Source organism: Heteronotia binoei, chromosome 1 (genome assembly GCF_032191835.1).
Source record: "Heteronotia binoei isolate CCM8104 ecotype False Entrance Well chromosome 1, APGP_CSIRO_Hbin_v1, whole genome shotgun sequence".
Lineage (NCBI taxonomy): Eukaryota > Metazoa > Chordata > Lepidosauria > Squamata > Gekkonidae > Heteronotia > Heteronotia binoei.
The window spans coordinates 62,208,506-62,225,173 of record NC_083223.1 but is presented as its reverse complement, the minus strand read 5'-3'; positions in this window follow the sequence as shown (position 1 = coordinate 62,225,173).

Genomic DNA, 16,668 nt, shown 5'->3' with positions numbered 1-16,668 from the left:
ATTAACTCCCCCCACTCTTGGTGTGTTCCCATCCATCCCCAACTTCCCACCCTCCTCCAACTACCCCCACCCCCTCTTTTTCTCAACTACCTCTACACCCTTGGCATGCCATTACTCCCCCACCCATGACATTCACTCACCCCCACCCTTGCTATCTTCCACTCACCCAAGTGAACGCATTCACCCCCCCCACACACACACACCCTTGGCATCTTCCCGCCCTAATCACCTCTTCTTCTCAACTACCCCTGCATCCTTGGCACTCTACTACTCCCCCACCCATGATATTCACTCAGCCCACCCTTACCGTTTTCCCTCACCCCAACCCTTGGCCTTCACTCATTCCCCGCCCTCATTGCTTTCCCACCCACCTTGCAGCTGAAACAGATGCTGGCTTTCCCCCTTCCACATGTGTGTGATGTAAACTGTGTGTGTCCCATGTCTCATTTAGTCTGTGGTGGCTCAAAGCCCTGAAAGAGGCCCAGGATTGAGAGAAGGAAGAATAATTATGGGGCATGTGAGGGGCATGACAATGGTCACACAAATGTTGACGCTCAGCATTCCTTTTGTTTGCAGTGCATTGTTGCCACCTTTTCCTGTCATATTTAGCATTATAGCATTAAGCATTAGCATGAGCTTGTGGCATGATCTGTTTTTTTTAGGCCTGGCATGATTGTGTTAGGTATACCATGGCACAGGGTATGTGCCTCAAGGCAGCTGTTTTCTATAGGGAAATTGATCTGTCTTCAGCTTTCCATCTCCTCCCCCCTCCTTCCTGCAGTCTCTGCCTAGAAAAAGTACAGTCTTTCTCCACAGTACAGTCTTTCTCCACAGTGGGGACTAAAGCAGGAGGGAAGCTACCTCAGCAGTGTATAATGACGCAGAGTCCACCCTGCAAAGCAGCCATTTTCTGTGATCTCTGCCATCTGGATAGCAGTTGTAATTCTGGAGATTGGCAACAATGGTTCCCCAGAAGGAAATGGCTGGTTTGGAGGGTGGAGTCTATGACATGGTATGTGTCTGAGATCTGAGCTATCCTCAAACCCCACCCTCTCCAGGTTCCACCCCTCAAAGCTCCAGGAATTTCCCAATCTGATGTTGGCAACCTTATCTCCTTCTCAGCCAATCACCAGCCTAGCTTTATCTGCCTGCCTGACTAAATGAGAGGTATTGTTTTCTGAGGTATTGTAATATGTACTTGCCATTCTACATGAAATTCTACTTTTGTATGACTGCTGTATTCTAGAGCATTTATGAGCTAGATAAGATTCTGGCAGTGCCCATCCACTCCTTTTGCATTGCATTTTCAGATGATTCAGCAGGGAGTTTCCTTAGATTTATACTGCCATGCCTGTAAACAGAAGGCTTGGTGCCTTAGCCAGCATGGGTGCAGTATTACAAAAGCGTTCCTGATTTAAAACAGGGTGGAGATAATATGAGCATCATGACAGCAATGTTACATTTCTCCTGTTTGGGGAGAAGGAGGCTTGCTTGGATATCTAGCAGTATTTTGTTTACTACTTTGGTACAACCTTTGCATTAGATCTCTGGTCTGAACAGTCCCTCAGCATCAGTCAGCATCAGACAGAGCTTTTTTGTGTTAGTAGAAAGGCAGACCAGAGACTTGAGATCTCTCCTGTTTGGGATCTCTCCTGTTTTCCTTGATATGCCGGGTTCACAGGTTAGGAGTGCAGCTTGACACAGCAGTCTTCTTAAAAAACTAGGTAGCTTGGAATGTTTTTTCCCCAGCTTCAATTGATGCATCAGTTGCCTGTTTCTGGTTTAGTCAGATATAGCCACAATTATCCATGTCTTAGTTACATCTAGTCTAGACTGGACTATTGCAATATGCTCTACACGGGGCTACCCTTGAAGAATGTTTGGAAGCTGCAGCTAGTGCAGAATGCCATGGTTAGACTGCTGGTCAGGCCAGTTACCAGGGGCACATGACCCCAATACTACAGCAATTACATTGGCTACTGATCTTTTCCTGAGCTCAATTCAGGGTGTTTTTGACTTTTATAAATCTACCTAGCATTGGACTGATTCTGCAAGGGAGAAAGAAAGGGTTCTGCAAGGGAGAAAGGCAGATAATAAATGTTTTGAATAAATAAAACGGTCATTTAAGCAAAGAGATCCTCTGAAGAGTTTTTTATTTTCAAACTTCAGTATCACTGACAGTTTCAGATGGGAAGACATGTTAGTCTGCTGTAGTAAATCACAATTTGAATCTAGTAGCACCTTACAGACTAGGGATGCCAGATCCCCCAGTGCATTCAGGGGCTCCCTGGTTTTGGGTCCTCTACATCCCCACCCCAATTACTCAAAAAACAAAGAAGAAGCTGGAAAAAAATGCAACATGCCTACATGACCCAGAAGTGATATAGGCATGTTGTGGGGGTGACTCTCTGGTTTTTGAGAAACTCTATGGTAGAAGCTAATTCTACCATAGAGTTTTGCCCCAAACCAGACCATTACTCCTTAACATCCCCAACATATCTACATCACTTCAGAGTCATGTCTTTATATTCAGTATTCCTGCCCACTCCTGGTAAGTTCACCTCTCCAGGGTATAAGCTTTCATATCATGGGTCAAAGTTCACTTTCTCAGATATCACCAACCAAGGCACCATAGCTTGGTGGTGGAGCATCTGCTTTGCATGAGAATGCCCTTGTTTCAGTCCCTAATACCTCCATTTAAAAGGATTTGGTTGTAGGTGATGGGAAAGGCCTCTTCCTGAGACATCAGGAAATCACTGTCCATCATAGTAGACAATACTGACCTCGATAGAGAGCAAAGGTCTCACCCAGTATAAGGCAAACCCATGTGTGTTCATGTGTCTGGTAAAGATACCTTAGATTCATGAAAGCTTATACTCTGGAATTTTTTTGTTGCTATGGGACTTACATTTTGTTGTATTAGTGAATGTTCTGTCAGTAAAATATGTATATATTAAAAAGGGAGAAAATGCCGGTTTCTCCCCATCTTTGATTTTATATGATATAACCTTCCTTAGAATTACAGTCAGATGAAAAAACTACCATATGTGAATTGAACCTTCCATAGATATGTTTGCAGTTGCCAAATACGAAAAATATATTACTGAAATCTTGGGTAATGCTGGTGCAAAACTGTGGTTGCATCCACAAAGCTTGTTTCAAATACGGCCCACCATACAAATATGTTCCTTGTGAACATCAGCACAAATTACATGGAATCCTTTTCTTATATGTGAACTGGCCCTGGGGAAGGACATACTCCTGAAACATACTCCTGAAAACACCCAAAGACTTCCTCAGCTCATCCTTGAATAAATATTATCTTCCTTCCTAGGCTTTCCAGTCGGATGTGACAAATGGCAGTATTGGGTAACATTTTCATTCACATCAATGGCTCTGAGAATGAATCTGGATCTCTGTCATAGGCAACAATATAGGAACAAAAATTTGTGTTTATGATCATTTAAATGCCTAGATGTGTGTGGAGGTCAGCCCTTGTCAGTTTTTGGATGGGATGCCGCCAAGGAAGTCCAGGATTGCTATGTGGAGGCAGGCAATGGAAAACCACCTCGGAACGGTATCTTGCCTTGAAAACCCTATAGGGTCACCAGAAGTTGGCTGCAACTTGGTGGCAAAAAAAAAAAAAGTGGAGGGAAGACTTCCATGTTAAGTCACTGGGAGAGAAGAAAGCAGGTTGTCGTGACCATAAAAGACATTTGTATCTCCCTGCAGGATTTCTGTCAATAATGCCAAACTACTCAGTGACAACAGAAGGAGGCAAATTTTACTCCCACTGTACTCACGTCTCCCCTGTCAGGATGCTCTAGAAACAGAAAATGGACTCAGAAAAGCACTATAAATGAAGTTGTCAGCTAAGCAGATCGGTAGCCAATATTGTCAAGTCGGCTGAATTCAATAACGAGTCTCTTGATAAAGTAGCAAGTTTATTGTAATCAGAACTGTGGACCATGGCAGAGATTGAAGGACTGAAACACATATGCACTAATCCAGTATTTAAAGTATGAATCTAAAGGATTCCTACGGGGGGCAATCTATGCAACACATCTTCACACTAGGATGCTACTTCTTTCGTTCCCAGACCGAAGTCTTGACACCCCATACTCCCCACAGAGAACAAGGCTGGGAAGGCGCCACTATCTTGTTCACAGGTTAGCATTTCAAAGCAGGTTACACAACAAAGGCATTTCTAGAGAGGGGGCAGGAGAGTGAGCTAGCAGCCCCCGGTGTACACTGTAAAGTACCCAGACTCCTTCACTTCAGAACCAACCTTAATACAGATATTGAGTAACCCATAGCAGACTTGACAAATATAACTGCTGTAGTATCTGGATCATGTGCTCCTGTAACTGGCCCTGACCAGCAGTCTAAGCAGCGAAAAATCCTATGAAATAAATACTTTTTAAAAAAAGGCTAGAGGAAATCTTTTTCATGGTCTTCCAGAGGATACATTAGCTACTCCATAGCAGTCAGGGAACTCATAGTAGCTCAATAGTAGCATGATAGCTTCTCAGTTCAGATATCCTATGAAACCATAGCTTAATTACACTGCCTATTGGTACTGGAATCATCCAAATGCAGACCACTCTGCTAACTAGGGTTTGTTTGAGCAAAGGTTTGATTCCAGTGGCAATCAACAAAGAACAACAATGTTTTATTCTGGGTATAAGCGTTCATGTGCATGCTTTCCTCTTAAAGGTGCCACTGGACTCAAACTTCGTTCTTCTGTTTCAGATCAACATGGCTGCCCACCTGAATCTATGTTTGAGTACGTTGAATGAGATGCTGAAGTTAGTCTCCCATTATATGAAAATGCTTCCTCCTTGCTTCTTGCCTGGTGCTGCCCTTGTGGCAATACAGGACGAGATACCAAAGATGCCCCTGGGCAGAGTGAAACAGCAAAGGGGCTGAAACTAGAAATTGTCAAGGCAAACCAGAATGTGGGTGATTTTTTGCAAAGTTGAATCCTGGTTTTACAAACAAGCCATGGCTAAAAATAAGCCATGGTTTCATGTTATGTGTAAACTGTCAGCATTTATTATGCATTGTTGGTGAGCTAGCTTGTGTATGTATAGTGCTTAATTTTTCCATGGAGAATTTGCCATTTCTTTAAGAAGAAAAAGGAATAATGAATGGATGCTATTACCAGTACAATATTAGGCAAGTTTTGGTAGTTCTCTTGTTGCAAATTAATATTTGTCATGAGATGATATAAGATGATCCTTAAGGAACTGTATGAAAGAGTAAATGTGTATTTCAGAAAACCACGAGTATATAATGTATATATTAAAGCCCCAATAAAATCAAGTTATAAATTCATCTGTTTAGTTGTGTGGGTCAAATAAAATCAAAACCAAAGCTAAACTTATTTATATGTCTTTTCTTGTATGGTGGAAGGAATACTGTAATCAACAATCTGATAATGCATATAATGCCACAGAGAGTACCACGGAGAAATGTTATAGTTTACAGTTAAACTATAAGACCGATACATTCTACCCAGGTGATGTCAATCATAGATTGTAGCTGTGCCTATTAACTCAGAACTAAAGCCATGAGTGTTTAATTAATGGAAGAGATTCTGCAAAGATCTCAATAGTGGAGTAAAGTGACTGGGGGGTGTTGTCAGCTGATTGGAAGGATCAAGAAATATATCTTGGTACAACCCCCCAAAATTCTTCCTGCTGGAGCCATCAAGGAGCTGATGCCCAGGATTTATGCCTGGTAACTTGTTGGAGGCAGGACCATGCTACTCTGAGGCCTGAGGTAATCTGAATTTGTTTGCTATGCACAGATAGAGATATTATTAGCGTAGATATAGCGTAGTATTAGATATTTTAGCATAGTGAAATTAGTTTCTGTTTTCTATTTTGCTTGTCTGCCTTTATGTTTGATGGCCTATTGCAGGGGTGGCCAACGGTAGCTCTCCAGATGTTTTTTTTTGCCTACAACTCCAATTAGCCCCAGCCATTGGCTATGCTGGCTGGGGCTGATGGGAGTTGTAGGCAAAAAAACGTCTGGAGAGCTACCGTTGGCCACCCCTGGCCTTTTGTATTCATTTACCTTAGAATAAAATTTTAAAGATTTTAAAATATAAAAAGTAACTAGGTCTAGTAATTTGGTGTACTCTCACCCTGAGTCAGGGCCAGCATGACCCAATAGGCCAGGTAGGCACCACCCAGGGGATCACCTAGCCACTGAGGCGGGTATCCCCTCCCTGCTCGTACCCCACCACCCTCTGTGTGCTTGCCTCAGAGGTGCTTGAGCCCCTCCAAGGTGAGCAAACACATTGTGCCGCCGCCCCCACTCAGCCCCTTCTGAGTCTGTGCTGAAACAAAGACATGGGAGAAGGCTGAGTGGGGGAGAGGCATTTGCTTGCCTCAGAGGTGCTCAGAGCAGCTCCAAATGCATCCGAGGTGAGCAAATGCACTGTGCTGTTGTCCCTGCCCAGCCCCTTCCAGGTCTGTGCTGAAGCAGAGTCTCAGGAGAAGGCTGAGCAGGGGTGGGGCATTCGCACACCTCAGAGGTGCTCAGAGCAGCTCTGAATGCCTCCAAGGTGAGTGAACGTGCAGCGCTGTCATTCCCGCCCAGCCCCTTCTGAAGCACAGACCTGGGAGAAGGCTGAGTGGAGCTAGCAGGGTGGGGCATGCCTGGAGCACAGAAAACCCTGGTGCCAGTCCTACCCTGAGTAACCCAAAGAGTTGGGACCACCATTACCACACAGCTACATACATTTTAACATACCATCTCCTAATGATGCTAGCAGCATTTATGACATTAGCAAAATTCAGGCAAAGTTCAGAAATTTAGGACATACAAAGACTTTAAATTGAAGCCATACCAAATGGAGTTGGTTTTGTTAATTTCTCTGTCAAGTGGCAGTAAGACTGAGGTGCCCCAGAGACCTTCATGGAAGAGAATTAATTTTGCTGAAACAGATGAGTGAGTGTTCATTCACATTCACAGCATGTCATGTACAATCCTTTGGGGGCAGGGGTGCTGAATGATTCCAGGCCCCCAGGAAGAACTCGAGAATGGGGCCCCAGAATCACTGTGTGGGAGTTCTGCCACCCAAAGGAGAGAGGGAGGCAGAGAGAGTCAGTTGGTTGGTTCCTCCTCTCCAAACCACACAGGTTACTGAGGGCTATGGCCAGGTGGACAGCAATGGAAATGGAGAGATGGGACTACCATTTACGTGGTGGCTTCCTTGCTTTTTCATCATTTGTGGATTTGTTATATAGAAAAATTGTGTTAACATATCAGTAAATACTAAAACTGTAGGCCTTTGTTATCTATTCCAGGAGTAGTTATCAGAGGAATTCAGTAGAAGAACAAAGTTAATGGAAAAAAGGGTTTATCTTTTCTGCGCAATCCTGGCTTCCTTTCTTTAATCCAGAATACAGTGAAAGGATCCTTATGAATAAACACTTAGCACAGGCTTGTGCAACTTGTGACATGTCAAAGGAAAAAAACAGTTCATACTAGCCCATTAAAGACACAATAACTAATGGCAATCCTAAATAATTTTCCTTCATTTTAGTCAATTATTGCATTAAGCTTCACGAATTAGATAATTATACCAATATCTGAGTGCATATGAATAAAACCATGGATCTAGATTTTTTTTAAAAAAAAATGTACTCTCACTTTGCTATTATACAGTGCAAACATTTGTCACAGCAGGTAGCATATTAGAAGTGGTATTCATTTTAGTATATGAGTAAAGGAATGCCTCTCCATAAGATTGCATTTGCTACTGGTTGTTTTTGTAAGGACTTCTATTTTTATAAATAACATTTTTTTTAAAAAAAAAATTACTGCCCAGTTATGAGAGGAACTTTTTTCCAGTCATGTCAATTTATAAATTACCTGATTTTGGTGCTTCTGTGTCTGCAAAAATAAGAGGGTTGTCAAGCACGAGGCATGTATTTGTCAATTCATTCAGTCTGATGGCCTCAAGCAGGAACAGCACTTGGGGCTTTGAACATATGAAGCTGCCTTATACTGAATCAGACCCTTGGTCCATCAAAGTCAGTATTGTCTTCTCAGACTGGCAGCGGCTCTCCAGGGTCTCAAGCTGAGGTTTTTCACACCTATTTGCCTGGACCCTTTTTTGGAGATGCCGGGGATTGAACCTGGGACCTTCTGCTTCCCAAGCAGATGCTCTACCACTGAGCCACTGTCCCTCCCCCTAGGCTTTAGACTGTTGGTTCTATTATGTTGATGTTGATCTATAATCAAAACGACTGGTCAGATTAACAACCTTGATTGCAATACATAATGAAATATTCTATGGTAGATCACAGTGAATATAAACAACAGAAATAATTTCAGGCTGTTACAGCATTTTCTTTTCCAGGAATTGCCAGTCAATAAGTACTGCAGCACAAGTACACATCTTTGGCCAAGCTTCACTTAATTGCTTGGGACCAGCAGGACACCAATTTATTATGCAGTGGTAGCAAGTACAAATAAAACTTCTGATTTAATTACTTGCAATCATTATTATTTGATGTCTTCTCTATTCTTTTCCCCAGGAACGCAAATAGACATGAGCACAAACTGGGAAAATGTGGTTTGGTTCATGGCATGCCTAGTTCATGAATTAAGGACCTGGAAGGTTAAATGGAAACAAATTTGGGGGCCCAATGTTCAAGTCAATAAATTTACAATATAAATATTACGAATCATCAAAAATGCATGGATTCATAACAAATTAATTTAAAACAATTATAGCGTCAAATGTGAATAAGAATCTCAAATCATACAATATGCATAATTAGGACCATATGTTGGACTAGATGACGCTGAGGGTCCCTTCTAACTCTATGATTCTATGTGACCCTAAAACAGAGGTGTTTCAGTCTACCGGCCTTCTTCAGTGGTCAAGCATAAATATTGCACATAGGCTTAATTATTGCAATACTAATATTAATCAGTATAGGAAGGACCAAGTAAAAATTACATTCGGATAAATCAGTGATTCAAGGCAAGGATGAACTATATAGGCCTTGTGTCCAAATCAGGTACATATAACCAAAATGGTACTTCGATTGTATATCTTCCTATTTTGGTCCAGGAGATTCAATTCCAAAAGCAAATATGGAGCCAGTATAATAAATATTATTATATTGTATATTTATTGGTTTTAATATGGAACCCCTAACTTTTATCGTCTTCTTTTTTTGGGGGGGGGGTTTAAGTTTTTGTTCCCCTCTTTCTTTCTTGAGTATCCAGTTCATGAGCCATAAAAAGGTAAAGGTAGTCCCCTGTGCAAGCACCAGTCATTTTCGACTCTGGGGTGACGTTGCTTTCATGTTTTCACGGCAGACTTTTTACGGGGTTTGCCATTGTCTTCCCCAGTCATCTACACTTTCCCCCCAGCTAGCTGGGTACTTATTTTACCAACCTTGGAAGGATGGAAGGCTGAGTCAACCTGGAGCCAGCTACCTGAACCAGCTTCCACTGGGATCAAGCTCAGGTCATGAGCAGAGGGCTCCGACTGCAGTACTGCAGCTTTACCACTCTGGCCCACGGGGCTCCCATGAACCATAGACTGTCACAAACTTTTAAGGGCTAAACAAACTGGTTCAGCTTGTGAGGTTCGTGATGTGGTAGAAAGACCCCCTGGCATGCCACCCAACTCACAGGAGCTCTCCACCAGACTCTATCTGTTCTCCAAGTTTGATCCGGGGTTCAAGTTACTGCCTCCCACAGAAGGTGCACTCTCAGGAGCAGGTTCTTGAGTGTATAGAACAGACCCTGTGCAAGCAAGAGATATCAGACTCACAGAGGACCTCCCCTTGATGCTCCTCTACATGCCTTCCAATTTATGTGAAGATAGGACTTATAAGTTATAGCCCCCCCAAAAGAACCTTGATTTAGTTTGGTTAATACATGTGAGAAATGCAACATGTACCCATATGGCTGTTTACCTTCTTAATGAATGTAATTCTAAACTATGCATGATACAATATCATACGGAATTGTTTAGTGAGACTACCATTTTGGCTGATGCATATACCTGCAGGGAGGTTTTTAATATTGGCTTGGAGTCAGTGGTTCTTCAGAAGCAGAAGCACAGACCACAGACTTACCCAGAGTCCTGTTTTTGGGTCTGTGGAGGCGGTCAGAAGGCAAGGTGATGCTCTCCAGCCTGGCCAGCAGCATGGCAAACTACAGATTGGTAGTGGGGAGGCTATTGTGATGGTGCAGACTTCCTCCTTTTTTCCTCCATGGCCTGGTCAAATCAGGTGAGGCCTGGCAGGGCTGGGGGCAGGACCTTATGGAGGGAGCCTCCCCTTGGGTCATCAGTCTGGAAGGAGGCCTACTGTGCCGCTCAGCCATTTTGCTTGTGTTGTTACGTTTTCTTGTTTTCCCTTTGTTCTCATTGTCACAACTGTGTTGGCAGTGTCAGCCTAGGGCTGGATCCATTTGGGGGAAATTTGGCCTGTGTGCCCATTTTTCCCATTGTTGGGGGTTCTCTTAAGGTATTTTGGTGTGAGGGCTTGAAAGGGACATGCCCAGCTTGGGGGTTGTTAAGGAGTCCTCACTTTCCAGTGACAGAGGAAACCATGCAGTAGTGGAATCCTTTAAACTACCATCCCATGGCATCCCCCCAGCAGGTAGGCTGGGGGTGGTTTGTACACCAGCTGGCAGGCAGGTTTTGTTTGCTCTATTCTGTGCTAAAGCTGTTTTCAGCTGCAGCCAATAAAATTGTGGCCAGTTCACTACACTTGGGGGTGATCTGCCTTGCTGTTTCTCCCCTTGGAGTTGGGCCCACAAAGCACTGATAGTTGTGGATCTTATCCACTTTCTGCTCCACCCGAGTGGTCTCCCTGACCCCAAGATTAGCAGAACAAAATTATTATAGAAAGATTTCCAAAAGTGCTTTGAAGACTGTCCCAAAAGAAAAAAAGATTTCAAAGGTTAACAGCCTTAGCGGTTTTATACTGACAAGTGCAGCAAAACCCCTACCGCTATTTTTGTCAAGGAAAGCTCTGTTTTGAAAGGCAGTGTGGACTAAAGGGGGGCAGTGGGGCAGATGGGGCTCTGCCCCCTTTCAAAACTGGCAGCGCCCCCATGGGTATGTCCCTTTGTATCTCCCAAGGCATATCATTTGTCCCTCATGATCCAGAGCAGCAGGGTGCTTTCCCAGTGAGCTGGTGGCAGGGAGGGGGGAGAGGGAGGTGCATCCAAGTGCAGCTGCAGCAGTCTCTTTGCCTCAACCAAGCTCTCACTGGCTTTCTACAGGAGCAGTAAAGTGACCAGGGTGGAGGCAGTGGGAACTTGCCAAAGCTTTTTTCTTTTGCAAAGAAGTTGGTGCCATTGACCTCTGCAGAAATACAAGTTGCTGGGGTGAAGTCGCCTCTCCTTCTCTGGCTGGGCAGAGCCATGCAGCTCATCTATTCCCCAAAAGCACTCCTAGCCATTCTCTTCTGGGCAGAGGTGGCTGGAGGCACACAGCTCTTAATTGGAAAAGACTCGGCTGCACTGATGGGCCCAGAGTGAAGTGAAGATCCCTGGGAGTTGTAGTCCATGTAGCTGATGCAGCTCTGGCGGCAGGGACATCAGAAAAAGGTTGCTCACTCACTAGCTGGCATGCAGAGGTGGAGGGTGCTAAGTCTGGGGTGCTGCCCAGGCTCCTGCTTCAGCCCTCACCAGAATTTTAAAGGCACTAAAGTTAAGGCACTTTTAAAATTATTTAAAAAAAAAACTAGTGCCCCCCCCCCCCCCTGGTGGCCCCTAGAGAAAAAAATCCCTGTCTGGGGCCCTGGGGATGATAATAGTAGGTAGGGTTGCCAAGTCCCTAGCATTGTCTGGTACCTTGCAAGTCCCTAGCATTGTCTGGGGGTTGGGGGGTTGGCCTTGCAATGGCTTTCCTCCTTCCTCTCCGATCGGGGACAAAGGGTGGCTATTGGGGGTGAGCGATCCCAGAGGCACACACTTGATTGTGGGGTGCCTCAGGGAGCAGTTCTCTCCCCAATGCTGTTTAACATTTTTATGCGCCCCCTTGCCCAGATTGTCCGGAGGTTTGGGCTGGGTTGCCATCAATACGCAGATGACACCCAGCTCTATCTACTAATGGATGGCCGGCCTGGCTCCGCTCCAGGGAACCTAGATCGGGCTTTGCAGGCTGTAGCGATGTGGCTCAGGTTGAGTGGGCTGAAGTTGAATCCAGCGAAGACAGAGGTCCTTTGTGTGGGCCGCGGCGCCTGGGGAGGGGAAATAGCTCTCCCAACTTTCGATGGCGCACCATTGAAACCAGTGCGCCAGGTAAAGAGTTTGGGTGTTTTACTGGAGCTTTCATTATCAATGGAGGCCCAGATAGCAGCCACTGCCAAGTCAGCATTCTTCCATCTGAAGCGGGCAAGGCAGTTGGCCCCCTTCCTGGAACGTCGCGACCTCGCAACAGTGATCCATGCAACGGTCACCTCAAGATTGGACTACTGTAATGCCCTCTACTTGGGGCTACCTCTGTGCCGGACCCGGAGGTTGCAGCTGGTGCAGAACGCGTCGGCCAGGCTACTATTGGGGCTCTCGAAATGGGAGCACATACGGCCGGGGCTGCGCGGACTGCACTGGCTGCCAATTACCTACCGAGTCCAGTACAAAGTGTTGGTTATTACCTTTAAAGCCCTATATGGCCGAGGACCAGCCTACCTAAGGGACCGTCTCTCCCCATATGAACCCCAGAGGGCACTGAGGTCAGTGGGTAAAAATAAAATGACCATCCCTGGGCCGAGAGAGGTCAAACTCCAAAACACCAGAGCATGGGCCTTTTCAGTTGCGGCTCCTGCACTGTGGAACCAGCTCCCGGAGGAAGTGCGGGCCCTGCGGAGCCTCGACCAGTTCCGCAGGGCCTGCAAGACCGCCCTTTTTAGACAAGCTTATAACGATATCGACTGCTGAGCTGCTAGGAACGAAGAACCGCCATCTATAATATTATCTAAACTGGCAGAACCAGCGCCAGAACAGTTTTATTGCTGCCAGATATATATAATGTAACTCAAACTATGTATTTTAACTTAACTAACTGGTTTTTATATGTTTAATTTTAATTGTTAAATTAAATGTTTTATCTATTTATGTTAATGTTGAATTGTTGTTAGCCGCCCTGAGCCGCCTAGGCGGGGAGGGCGGGATATAAATAAAATTTATTATTATTATTATTATTACCTCTTCTACCATAGAGTTTTCCCTCCCAAATGGCTAGAGCGTCTGGGAAAACCAGAATTTTCCCGGAAATGCCTAGAGTGTCTTCAGCGTACCGTCACTGGCGCAATGACATCACTTTCAGGTGATGCCATCATGCCGACAACATCAGGGGAGGTTTCCCTCGCTGGCCCAATGTGGGCCAGCAGGTTGGGAATCTCCCAGGTGGGGGAACCCCTGCCCCATCGGGGGCTTGGCAGCCTAATAGTACGCCTTTATCTGCTGTCTTCCGACAATCAACTACACATCCTCTAAAGCAGAGGTGGCCAACGGTAGCTCTCCAGATGTTTTTTGCCTACAAACAGGAAAAACAGGTGCCAATTATGAGAAATGAAAAGGTTTTTTTCCCCCTCATGCAATGCCTGATACATCTTCTGTGTCCTTTGCTCAGTTGTCTTTGGCTTTGGAGTCTAACATGACCTCTCACTCACTCAATCAGGTCTGTCCAGTCAGAGATATTTGGCTACCGTATGGAAATTGTGAACAGGAAGGAGCAAGACAACCAACTCACAACCATTAGTGGCTGTATATTATTGATAGGTAGTATTCCATCTTACCCTGATACTCAAAACCACAAGATAAATCATGAGGTAAAAGTCAAGCATGTCTACCTGGGCTCTTTGTCAACATAATTCCTGAAGAAGTAGTGTTCAGGACTGAACGACAAAGTGCAAATAAAGCCTTCACATTGCTCAGGAAGGTGCTTTCTATGGGTTTGGAAACACCGATGGTACTGACTTCTGTCAAGATCCTTTTGGCAAAACAACTTTGAAGACTGGTGTCTTCAATACATCTCCCTCGTCTCCCTTCTTAGTGTGTAATTTATGTGTTGCAATATCACAAGAGGAATAAGCCAGTAATCCAAATGAGTGGTAATAAAACCACCAACCACCACCAATGCTCCATTACAGTGCTATGATTTTAAAATTTATTGCTGCATAATGGGACTATTTTTATAGCTCTCCCTTAAAAAGAAGATTAGGTTTCTGCAGTAAAACATTAAGGCCGTGAAATAACTTTTATGAAAAGAAAGCAGCAATAGTTAAGGTCCAGTATGAACGTATGTATAAATGTCTATCATCTAAACCAGGGGTGTCCAACTCATTTCTTATGAGGGCCGGATCTGACATAAACGAGACCTTGTCGGGCTGGGCCATGTCGGGCCAGTCCATATGTGTACCTATTCAAGATTAGATAGCAGAGATAAAAACTTTAGAAAGGACACAAACACAAAGATTTTTTTAAAAAACCAAAAACTTAAAAGCATGCTTAAAACATTAGCACTCAAACATTAGCACTTAAAACATAGCACTCATTCTTCACTCTAGTCCTAAACAGAGTTATATAACCTTTCTAATGGTGGTTTCTTTATATTTCTCCCATGAGATCCAGGGAACCAAGCAAAGGAAGCTCTGGCTCTTTCCTTCCTTCCCCAGGGGACCAGGAGGAGGAGAAGCCTCAGCCAATAGAAGGAAGAGATGCTTGGCTCAGTAGCTCTGCTGTGCGATTGAGAGAGCCTGGCAAAGCAAGCTTTTCTCCTCCCCCTTGGAGAAAATAAGAGGTTTTGTTCTGTAGCTCCTGTATGATTGGAGCAAGCCTTGCAAAGCAAGCAAGCTGTTATGCAGAAAGAAGCAAGAGAGAGGGAGAAGGAAACAGATGACAGCCAGTTGCTCAGGGGGCTGATACGAGCCCTCTGGGGGCCTGATTTAGCCACTGGGCCAGATGTTTGACACCTGATTGTCAGACAATGGAACTTCAGATCAACCAGACTTCAATTTGATACAAAGTATAGGTTTTATTAGAGAACTCATGACATCTGAATGAAGAGAGATTGGAACTGATACATTGTTGCACATGATCACATAACTTAAAGAATTCTACATCAAAGCTTGGTGTGCAAAAACCCACACATCTAAACATTGCTAAATCTGGGTGCTAACGTTCACACAGGTACTTCCTCTTATCTCTTTGTTTAGCTGCTACACAGGGATGGCTGAATTGCCAGCCCTGAGGCCCTTATCTTCAAAGGAAAGCATCTTTTGTTAGTTTGCGGGGAAAGGAATGTTCACAACAACTGTTAGTAACATCCTGTGACCTCTACTTTGATATGCAGCAAGCTTTCTCTTGGTTAGTATCAATGCTAGGAAAATGGAGTCAGTTATGCTAAGCAGTTACCATAATTGTATTCCAGTGTCTGACACTGATCTAAAGTCTCTAATCTATAGATTCAGACAGCAAGCAATAATGACCTTTTGGCTTATAAAATGTAAGTATTTAAAAAGTAGTCATTAGACTGATACTGGGTATAGTAAAATATACTTTCAGAATCTTCTTTTGACCTATTACATTAATGAGAAGGAAATATTTATAGATATTTTTATTTACAGGGTTTTTTAATCCTGCTCTCCCCTACACAGTAACACTCAAGGCGGTTCACGACATATAAATCAACACACACTTAAAATGCATTTAAAATACAGCTAAATTAAAATAAATATTCAATTCCAGATGGTGCACTAAGCAGATGGGCATAAGTCCATAGTGGAGGCTGCCACTCATCTTAGACCATATGCCTGGTAGAACAACTCTGTCTTACAGGCCTTGATAAACTGTTCTAAGTATCAAAAAAGATACTTTAAAAGATACTCATTTTTAAAAGCTTCAAAAAAAGATACTTATTTAAAAAGTATCAAATTGTAAGATAGTGATGTTTTGGCCTTGGCATGGATAGCCTAAGCTAGCCTGATGTCAGATCTTGGAAGTTAAGTAGGGTCAGCCCTGGCTAATATTTGCATGGGCTATTTCCAAGCAATACCAGGGTCATGACAGGCAATGCAAGCCACCTCTGAACATCTCTCACCTTGAAAACCGTACAGGATCACCATAAATCAGATGTTTTTATTGGAATACTGTATGAAAATTAAAATCTGTTCTTGCAATACTAGAATACTTTGTATCAAAGCATCTCAGTGGAAGGACTGATCTTTTGAGAGTTCTTTATTTTTATGTATTTATTTCTCAGATTTATACCCTGCCCTCCTCGCCGAAGCAAGCTCAGGGCGGCTCACAACAGTCAAACTAAAACAATAAAACAGTAAATAAACAATTAAAATTTTAACAATTAATACCAATTAAATAATTTTAAAACAGTTTAAAATGATTTAAAACAACTTTGGTGCTAGTGTTGATTTCATTAAGTTCAGCAACGTTGGGCATCTACTTATACTATAATTCAGCTAAAGGCAAGTCGAAATAGGGCTGTTTTACAGGCCTTGCGGAACTGAGAAAGATCCCGCAAGGCCCTTACTTCTTCTGGAAGTTGGTTCCACCAGTGGGGGGCTGTAATTGAGAAGGCTCTTTCTCTGGTAGCCCTCAATCTCGCCTCCCTTGGCCCGGGGATTGACAATAAGTTCTGCGTTCCAGATCTGAGTACCC